The 10,540-nt window shown below is 40.7% G+C and overlaps 1 long non-coding RNA gene across 1 annotated transcript in view; it reads right to left on the bottom strand.

The window, feature by feature from the left end:
- Positions 1–952: 952 nt before the first annotated feature.
- Positions 953–10,540, bottom strand: part of LOC138296539 (uncharacterized) — a 45,626-nt gene continuing 36,038 nt past the window's right edge. Inside the window, exon 3 of the long non-coding RNA XR_011203855.1 lies at positions 953–1,234. This is a non-coding gene — a long non-coding RNA (uncharacterized lncRNA). The remainder of the gene's footprint in view (positions 1,235–10,540) is intronic.

Below are 10,540 nucleotides of genomic sequence, written 5' to 3'. Positions count from 1 at the left end.
CGCACCTATTTTTTGAAAGTAGATGCGTAGGTATTGTTGCGGTAATGGGATCAAACTTGAATTATGGCAGCTCCTTGAATGCCTGCACTCTTGCTTTAAAAGCTTCAGACTAATTGAAATATGGGAGCCAGACTGGTGCCAGTTTTGCCCATGTCACGCCTATTCTTTGCAAGCTACACTGGCTCCCGGTAAAACAGCAAATGAGTTTTAAACATTATGCAGTGTATTTAAGTCCCATGGCAAGATGACTCCTACATTTATCATGAAAATCTTCAAATAATGTGTGTTTAAGACAAGGCTAAGATTCTCTATGGTCAATCTTATGGTCATCTCAAGATATTGAAAACATAGATCGTGGAACGCTGCTTTCAGATAAATGCTGCATAACAATGGGATAGGCTGTCCCAAAGCTATAATCTGCAAACCTTGCTGCTCTAGTTCAGACATAAGCTCAAAACCTGGCTGTTTAGACACATTTTCCATGTACTGTCAGACTTTTTAGTATGTTCCACTCACATTTGAAAAAGCACCTACGGGTCATTGGTGATAGTGTACTTTCCAATTTATGCTAAGATACTATACCATAATTGTGTACTTCAATTGAGTGAAAATTAATATCCTACGAAACAAGATTGATGGATGAAGTAAAAATGTATATTGATGTCTATCAATCTTGCCACAAAACGATATAACTGAACTACATATTATGTTTAAAAATGTTTTCTTTTTGTTTAATAAGCATTGCATGCTTCAATTCATACTTCATCAAAAACTCACTAATGTAGAGACATACAAAATTTGTCTGAAACACTACAGATACACGCCTATCCAAGCAACCAATCATTCACATACTACATATAGATAAAAAAAATGATTGGTAATAAGAGCAACACTCATTGTGGTATGCACTTTTTCTTTTTAATGTCCAAATAACATTACAGATATGAATCTATTGTTTTCTTCTTGATTTCCTATTTTTTGCTTCTCAAAGGTCCAAGAGTTCCATTCTACGGAAGATGGAAAAGAACAATTTTACTCTATCAGTTCCCATTTCAAAGTACTCCCATCTCTAATTCATCTCATCATCATAAATGCTGGTGACCTTTGCTCATCTCATTCCACAAGATACCTCTATCATATCTGGTTAAACATGAGCAATATAGTTGTTGGTGCTAGAAAACAAATCCTGCTCCCAGGCCACATACTTCCCACTCCGAAGACCAGTGATTCCAACCTGCAGGTAATAGAATAAACATTTTTGAAATAATAATATAGTTTAGTAGTATATTTTGCAGTAGGTTTTGATAGATATCAATATACATTTTGATGACTGACGAGGATTGATATCTTCTTGGAGGATGCAGCAACTATTTTCTTTTAATAATTGACAAAATTGCACAGTAGTAATATTCGCAAGTGACAGAACAACACATATTACAGAGTCAGGAGCAGCATGGAGAGTCTCTATGGTACCAGGATGTCTTAAGTTCTATTGTTGTTTCATAAACATGTTTTTCTTTGTATTTAATAAGCAATGCATGGCTTCAATTCATACTTCATCAACAACTCATTGCTGTAGCTATGTACACAATTTGTGTAAAATACTAGAGATACAATCCTAGCCAAGCAACCAATCATTCCTGTACTGCATATAGATAAAAAATAAAACTTGGTAGAGAGAGCAACAATCATTGTGGTACACACATTTCCTTTTAAACCTCCAAATCACATTACAGATATCATCTCATTGTTTTCTTCTCTGTGCAGCATTACAACAGTTTATATAATACTATTGACTAAAAATCCATAGTTTCAGCCAGTAACTTGTCAGCCTCCTTCAGGGCAATCATATTTCAGGTACGCTTATTCTCAGTCCCTTCCAACAATGTATCTCCAAATATTTAAAAAAAACTTTTTATATACTATATACATTCAGTTCCATGATACCATTGTGTATATTCCACACATTTATGATTTGTCCTATGTAGTTTTATATAAAATGGGTTGCATTAAGTTATTTTTCCACCAATAATACACATACCATATGATTTATTCATCAAATCAACTCTCCTCAACTAAAGTTGAGAACAGTCATTACTCATCATATATATCTCTTCTTATGAAGTCTTCCTGCTCATATTCACACACATGAAGGAAGTATAATTATTAAAAATCTCTTTCAAAATATTCTTCTCTTCCTTGTCACAATTATAAATCTGAGTTGTCCTGTCAACTTACAAAGTTATTGCTAAATACCTATTCCCCAATTAAAGATCTCACTAAATATCTATTACCTAGTATAGTATCACAAGAAAGGTAATACGTAATCTACTTCCATTGAAGGGGTACCTTCCCCACTTTTTATACATTGTCTCTTGTTCAACTGCATCTCATCTATATAGATCTAGAAATTCCACACCGTACTAGCAGTATCCTCATCAAGATTGTTAGACCTGTCAGCTTTAGAGCGGTCTTCCTACCAATGTACCGACTTCCTCGTCCTTCATGACCTCGTTTTTGCTGGCATTAGGACTATGCACACATTACCACTGCTAATCAGTGCTAAGGTGCTTACGATCTCTCCTCTAAACATAGTAATATTAGCTTATCCCCAATTGGCATATTTAATTTACTTATAAGTCCATAGTAAAGTGCACTCCATATGCCCAGGACCTGTAAATGAAATTCTACTAGTGAGCCTGCAGCACTGAGTGCGCCACCCACTTAAATAGCCTTTTACTTTAAACATGCCTCCAGTCTACCACTGCAGAGCCTCTGTGGGAGAATTTACACTGCCATTTCAACCTGGCCAAATAACCCTTTTGACAGGCCGAAACCTTCCTTTTTCAATGCATATGTCACCCCTATAATAGGGCTTGGACAGCCTACGGCCAAAGTGCAATGTATTTAAAAAGTAGAACATGTACTTTCAAGTTTCATATGTCCTGGTAGTGACAAACTCTTAAATTCATTTTTCACTATTGCAAGGGATAACACTATAATTGTCTTATTACATTTTATAAGTGTAATTTCCAAATGAGAAGAGATAATTATTTCAAGTTTAGTGTCTCTTAAATCACAATTTTAAATTCTAACTTATGGTGAAGTCGAATTTTAAATTGCAATTCTGAAAATTCTACTTTTGAACTCCTCATAGCAGAGCAGTGAGCCACGGGGACAGGCGCATGTGGTCTCCTATAGGAAGGTTTTATTCCTTCTCTTTTGCACTGGGCAGCAGCTTGAGACATTGGTACACATATTATGTGATCCCGTATATTTGGTTTATGTGGTATGACTTTGGTTTTGTATCTTTTCTCAACACTGAGTCCTGAAGGTGGTCTGACAGACCCCTGATTGCCATTACAGACCAAAACATTGACATCTCATCCTCATTGACATACCAGGATATTACTTATTTGGACTGTAAATTAATTTATTGACTTTGGCCAAGGGGTGGTTTTCAACTCTTCCCTGGGTCTTTGGATGAGATTACATATATTTATATATTGTGATCTAGGTAGAAGGATGTACAGTGTTGATGGTCAATGGATATATATGTGTTTGCATATATTTTTTTTTATCTGTTGCTCATAGAATTTATTTAAATAGTACGTATTGTGTGTTTCATTTACTGAAGATTGTATCTGTTTGACTATTGTGATTGCACACATCTAGTATCAAAGTAACTCCTCTAAGAGCATTTATTATTTGCATATTGTCTGCACCCAGTTCCAGGGGGAAGAGAAGACTGGGTTGCCCTGTGTATTTATTGACTTTCAGATAGTTGGTATTTCTTTCTGTAGACATCTGGGAGCATATTTAATGAGCCCCTCTGCATTACTCTTGCACCACATAAAGTGGTGCAAGAGTGACACAAATGAAAAGTGAGATTTATGAAGCCATGCATGGCTTCATAAATTTTAAGTAATGTAATGCAGCACAAAAAACTGTGTTGCATTACTCTGCACCAGGGAATCATTTCTGTGGGTGTTGCTTTGATGTTTCCATGCAACAGCCATGATTTTTATGCATTCCGAGATTTACAAGAACAAGTAAACCTGGGAATGTGCCAAAAAGATGCACCTCCTCAGGAGAGGCGTAATAAAGAAAAATATATTTATTTCTCCTCCTTTTTCCTCTTTTTTATGTGTGTTGAATTCTGCAGCAAACATCCCTTCCCTTTCTCAGCTATGCAGTGGAGCACAGCAAGGTGACTTGCTGGCTGCACTGCACTACCTTTTCATAAATATACCCATTGGTGCCTGCAGCCTGTCTCTGGTCATGATGTGGTGTAGTTTGTAATTTGGCTTAATGTATTCCACTTAGACAGCCACATACAATGGGAGCTTAGGTGTGACTTGATGAGCCATCCTGGGCAGGATGGGGGGAGCACCTGGACCCAGACTCACTTAAACCCGGATAAGCTGAATTCTGTTCCCACACAAAGGGCTGCATAGTCCCTGTAGCTAGTCTGGAGGAAGGGCAGGGTGGGCATGATATTTGTGTACTTCAAATACATGTCTTTGAAGTTCCCCCCACTTCTAAGTCGCAGCAAGATATAATTACTGGACCTCAGACACCACCACGTCAGTACACATCTGGACCTGTGGATACTCTCCCAGGAAAAAGGACTGCTGTGCTGCTGAAGGACTGCCACTCTCATGGATTGCACTCTGCTAGACGTCTGCTTTACTGTGCTGACCTGCTGCCATCTTGTCTTGCCTGGGTGAGGACAGGACCTGCATCTTTTTTTAAACCAGAGTGACTCCAAGGACTAGTTGGCTGGCCTCCTGATCTGAAGTCTCAGGGACATAACCGACTTCCAACCACCCTGCTCCTGCACCTGTACTCTGTCATCTGTGAGTCTTTCTTGCCAAGTTAGACAGGAACTTGCACTGCAGGCTCAACGCATCTCAGAACAGATGTCTTGCCTTGGCTATGTGGCACATCTTCACCACGGACCCGCTCAACGCAACACAACCAGGATTTTGTTCAGTTGCACTAATGGGCTTCCTGTAGCCGGCTCATGTGTTGTTGTGGTCAACCTGAGCTTGTGACTTTGTCCTGATCTGGCACGACCTGATATCGCCAATATCGCTATTTACTTCTTGGCACTACTTTTATCTAAAGCTTTCAAACTTAGGGCCATATTTATACTTTTTGACGCAAAACTGCGCTAACGCAGTTTTGCGCCAAAAAAATTAGCGCCGGCTAACGCCATTCTGAAGCGCCATGCGGACGCCGTATTTATTGAATGGCGTTAGCCGGCGTTAGCCGACCAGCGCTGCCAGGTGTGCGTGAATAAAAACGACGTACACCAGGCAGCGCCGGCGTAGGGAAAAATGGCGTTTGGGCGTCCCAAAATGGGGCAAGTCAGGCTGAGGCAAAAAAATCGTCTTAACCCGATTTGCGCCATTTTTTTGGGGCGCCCAGACGCCATTAACATGACTCCTGTCTTAGCAAAGACAGGAGTCATGCCCCTTGCCCAATGGCCATGCCCAGGTGACTTCTGTCCCCTGAGCATGGTCATTGGGCATAGTGGCATGTAGGGGGGCACAAATCAGGCCCCCCATGCCACAAAAAAAAATTAAAAAAATACTTACCACAACTTACCTTTTCTTCCCTGGGATGGGTCCCTCCATCCTTGGGTGTCCTCCTGGGGTGGGCAAGGGTGGCAGGGGGTGTCCCTGGGGGCAGGGGAGGGCACCTCTGGGCTCATTCTGAGCCCACAGGTCCCTTAACGCCTGCCCTGACCCAGGCGTTAAAAAGAGGCGCAAATGCGGGTTTTTTTGCCCCGCCCACTCCCGGGCGTGATTTTTGCCCGGGAGTATAAATAGCACGCACATGCCTGGGAGTCATTTTTTAAGACGGGAACGCCTACCTTGCATCTCATTAACGCAAGGAAGGTGTTCACACCAAAACATGTCGCTAACTCCATGAACTTTGGCGCTAGACGCGTCTAATGCCAAAGTATAAATATGGAGTTAGTTTTGCGTCTAATTTGCGTCGAAAAAAACTACGCAAATTTGGCGTAAACGGAGTATAAATATGCCCCTTAATATCTCTGGTTCTACTAATTAGATAGTTGTGATTTTGGTCTTGTTTTATTTATGAAAGTCTAGTCAGTTCTTCTAACTTTGTTATGGGCTCTTTTTGTCTGTTTTCACTGCAAAACCATTTGAAGTGTTGCAAAAATACTTTACAAATTGCCTCTAGGTTAAGACTGACTGCTCGGTGCCAAGCAACCAGGGGCGTGAGAACAGGTTCATTCGGGGTTTGCTTGTTTCTTATCCTGAAAAGGAGTGTGGTTGCTGCTTGACCAGGGCACACACTCCAGTCAACCACCAACCCAATTTCTTACAAACATATATTATAATTAAATAGCTAACAGTGGAATGCATAACTTCCCGTACTTCATTTTATCAAGTCCTCCCTCTTTTCTGTGATTAAGAATATCAATTTACATGTAGAAACAACAAGACCTGCAAGCTGCAGAGTAAGTTGCAGGAAGAAGTTAAGTAGCCAAACTGGTCTTCTAAGGAAATACGACACCAAGGACAGGACACAGCCCCACCCCCTCTTCCTGCCACCAAAGCCAGATGGGAGCCCCATCAATGAGATGGCTTAGCCAAATCATAACTCCAAGGAGGGATTTCCTCCTTCTATCTTGGATTTTTGGAGAATAGTGTTTCCTGGTACTGATTTTCGCCACACTTCACAGGAAGTGATCACAACAGTGGGTGGCACCCTGCAACTGATTGGTCAGGGGTGCCCCCTGCTTGCCAGCCCAGGAACACTAGATAAATATGGGAGAGTTGCCCAGCAACTCAGAACACTGCCTAATCTACAAGGAGAAGATGGACTGCCCTGCTGGAACCCCGGTCTGCACCCCAAAGGACTGCACTCTTCATGACTGCTCCTGCTGCCCACTTTGAAACTACAACTCTAAGGACTTTGCCTGGCCTCAAAAGTGGGAAGGAGTGGACTCTATGACCTCAACAAGTTAAAAGAGCTTCACCTGCACTATCCCCACCAAGGAGGACAGAGCTGACCACCTTCAGCTGGACTTTTGAGGATTTCCCAGGTGCATTCTGGGAAATGTAGGCCCAACATCTTAAGGACCATCTCAGAGCTTCTAGACCCTTGGTTGGTGTTATGGACTACTGGGGACCCAAAGGAGGACTTCTGAAGGAGATCCAGAAGGTTGAAGAAGACTGGAGAACTTTAGGAAAAAAACTTCATAAGGTGACCAACCCGTCGATGAGAGTCAAGCCGCCAATGTCGAACGGCGACCTGGCCTGAATTTCAGGTTCACCCTGCTGAAGCTCTGGAGCTTTTTTCCCATTGAGAAGACTTCCAGAAGTTGACCGGGCAGTCATGCTGAGCCAAGCCAATGACATTGTATCAAAGCCCGGCATGACAAGAAGCTTCGTCCGACGACAAGAGAAAAAGCTCTGGATAAATCTTTGACGGAGGCCTCGCGCTCAGTGCATCCAATCAGGGCTTCATCGCAGTTGGCCTCAAATTGTGACTTGTTCTTGGTAAATCGCAAGGAGATGTCCCCGGTTGATGCTATTGGTTTTTAAGCACTAGAAAGCACATTTTTGGTTTATTCTTTAAAACTTGATATCCCAGGTTCCCTACATTGGATTTATTCATTTTAGTGTCATTTTAAAGATAAAAATATTTCTATAATTATAAATTGCTGTTGGATTTTTATTGTGTGCTGTGTCTTATTTATTTAATGTATTGGTGTTTTTAAATGCGCTACACACCTGCCTGCTCTTTGCCAGCTACCAGGGGTTGCACAAGGAATTAATTTACTAAGACCCTGTCTGAACCTTACAGTGTGAGTGTGACTATGTTACTTGTGGTAGGTCCCCACTTCTCACTACTAATAACCCACTTTCCAACAGATATCAATATGAATTTTGATGATTGATGAGACTTGGTATCTACTTCAAATCAACCAAGCACAACTACTCTCCTGTAAGGGTCTCGAGGTGCCAATTGGTGGGTAGACCGACCTTGTTCTTTGAATATTGGATGAAAATGCCCTTTAGTAATAAGCTGCAGTGACAGAATGAAAAAACAAGGTGTTGGATGGAAAGCTTGAATTAATCTCAGCCACTGGTGAGGTATTAGGCGGCATCCCAATTAATTTATTTTTTTAATTGTGTTCTGGTTTGGGGAGGACCTGGCTTGGCAGTTAGGGCTAGACTGTTCCTATTGGGGCAGGGTCAAGACTGATTTGCATATGGCTGGGTCCATATTGAGTGGCATGGTGTGGAAAATAATGATAGATTGGGATGTGACCCAGGGTAATTACCATTGGCTGAAATTATTTCAAGCATTCCTTCTATCACTTTTTGTATACATTTGCAGTGACAGAACAGCACATATTACAGTGGCAGGGGTAAGACAGAAAGTTTCTGTGGTATCAGGATGTCTTAAGGTCTGTTCATTGTGAAACATTATTTCAGTTTCATAAAGGATTCTGCTTCACCTGTCCATTGATATGATGCATCTTTCTTCAATAATTAAGTGATTGGTGATTATTTTTGAAAGAATCTTGCTTAAAACCTTTTTTAAAAATGTGCTAATCTCAGAAAGATGTGCAGGTCATGAACTCTCTTTGACGTGGGCCAGTCTAGCTGCTTTTAATTTCATAATACCACTTTGAAGCCCATGAGGGGTGATGATGAATGCCAAAACTATTCACAGGTTTCTGCTCAAATCCAGTGGTCTGAGATTTGTATTTTCTGTTATCATACAAAGTTCTAAGTTGCCCTTGATATTCATGGCTCGCCATAAACGGTGAATTTTCAAAGGGGGTCTTTGTAGGTTAGTATCAAGGAATCCTCATTTATATCAAATTGAATCTAAACAATAAGATGTAGACCAATTGTGAAAAACGGTGCCGGATAGCACATCACAATGAAGGGTGGAGCCAAATAGAGTGAAATGTGAGCATCCTGACATACTTTAAAATTATCACATGCTTGCTTACATAGATGCTAACCTTAAACACAGAATATTATACCCACAGTCACATAATCAGCATTCTGTCCTGTGGCTGGCCACACTCATCTTCACAGTGTGTCTGTAACTCAAATAACGGGGATGCTTGTTATGCAGATCACACAACGGCAGCGCTGACTACGTTTAAAAGAACAGATTTGCTTAGCCACATGGGACACAATTATTGTGTTGAGAGCTGATGACGCAGAAAAAGAGGGCCCAACATATATTCATACATATCGTGTAATCAAAACGTATAATGTAGTGTGATTTTAGTAAAGAAAATAATGTACGAGGGAAATTGTGCCCTCAGGGTAGTTCGCCATCATTGTAAACGAGCTTTATTAATCATGAAGTATTGAAAATGTAGTAATCCGTCATAGTTGCAAATGTATGCCATGATTTCTTGTTTGAAAACTGTTTTGCTTAGCTTAAATTTAGTACAGGCTTTGGCCTAGTTGCCTGGTCTCAAATTCTAACTGCGTGGCTTTTCCTTGAACTAATGAAACATATTCTTGCTTGAAGTTGTAATTTTCCAGTAGAGCTGACTGATACACTTATCTCCAAGGTTTCGAACTAGGCCGGTTTCATCCCCTTTGATACAAGGTCAGTCTGCAGGTGCGGACAATGAAGGTACAGATAGTAAAATAATTGGCAAACCATGTTACAACTTGTGTTCCAAGGCCCCAAGGACAGTGTATGCATAAATGAGCGCTAGTAAAAGACAATTTTCATTGGACAATTTGAAGCCAACCTATGAACCCTCCAATGGAAGACCTGCAGTATTTGGAATGTTTCTTACTTAAACCCACTGGACAAAGAGAAGTCAGCCATTTTCCTCGATGCCAGTTTGAAGCCAGATGCCAGACTCCATTTTGGACGACACCCTGATGCCCTTTTCTCTATCTGAGAGAAAGAGACTTTAAGAATTCTCACCCTAGAGACTTTAACTTTGATTTCCCCCGTCTTGCCCATGCAGTAACTTTGCCCCATTCTCCTTGCCGCTGCAAAGAAGCTTGCCCTTAACTTTGCCCCTTTGAAACTTGCCCCATGCTGATCGAACCGGTACCTGAAGGACGAAGACTTTTCTTGAATGCTGATTGTATTTGGTAAATATGAAAGGATAAATGTATTATGCATTGTGTTTTTCCTTTTAGGTACCAACTGCTATTTTGATAGGGTCCTAGCTAGAAGTTTTCCAAATTTGTGTTGACTAAATTTGTTTTGCATGAAGCCCCACATGCCAATGCTAATTAGAGGTTAGTCGAGGTATTCATTCAATGTAACATGCTAAATTGAAATCTTGTTATGCTGACCAATGTATGAAATTAGTCAAATACAGTTAGTCATATTAGTGATTTGCATTGCCATAACTGAGTGTATCATTATCCAGATTTTGTGTAGATTGCGTTTCTTCCGCCGTTATGGACAGCCAGTAATGTTCATATACATATATCATTTGGTTTTGAGACTTATATACATCGTGTTAGCTTTGTTAATATAGAGAAATAAATTCACT

The sequence above is a fragment of the Pleurodeles waltl genome, chromosome 5, assembly GCF_031143425.1.
Source record: "Pleurodeles waltl isolate 20211129_DDA chromosome 5, aPleWal1.hap1.20221129, whole genome shotgun sequence".
NCBI lineage: Eukaryota > Metazoa > Chordata > Amphibia > Caudata > Salamandridae > Pleurodeles > Pleurodeles waltl.
The sequence above is the reverse complement of the archived record's forward strand: the minus strand, read 5'-3'. Positions and strand labels throughout refer to the sequence as shown.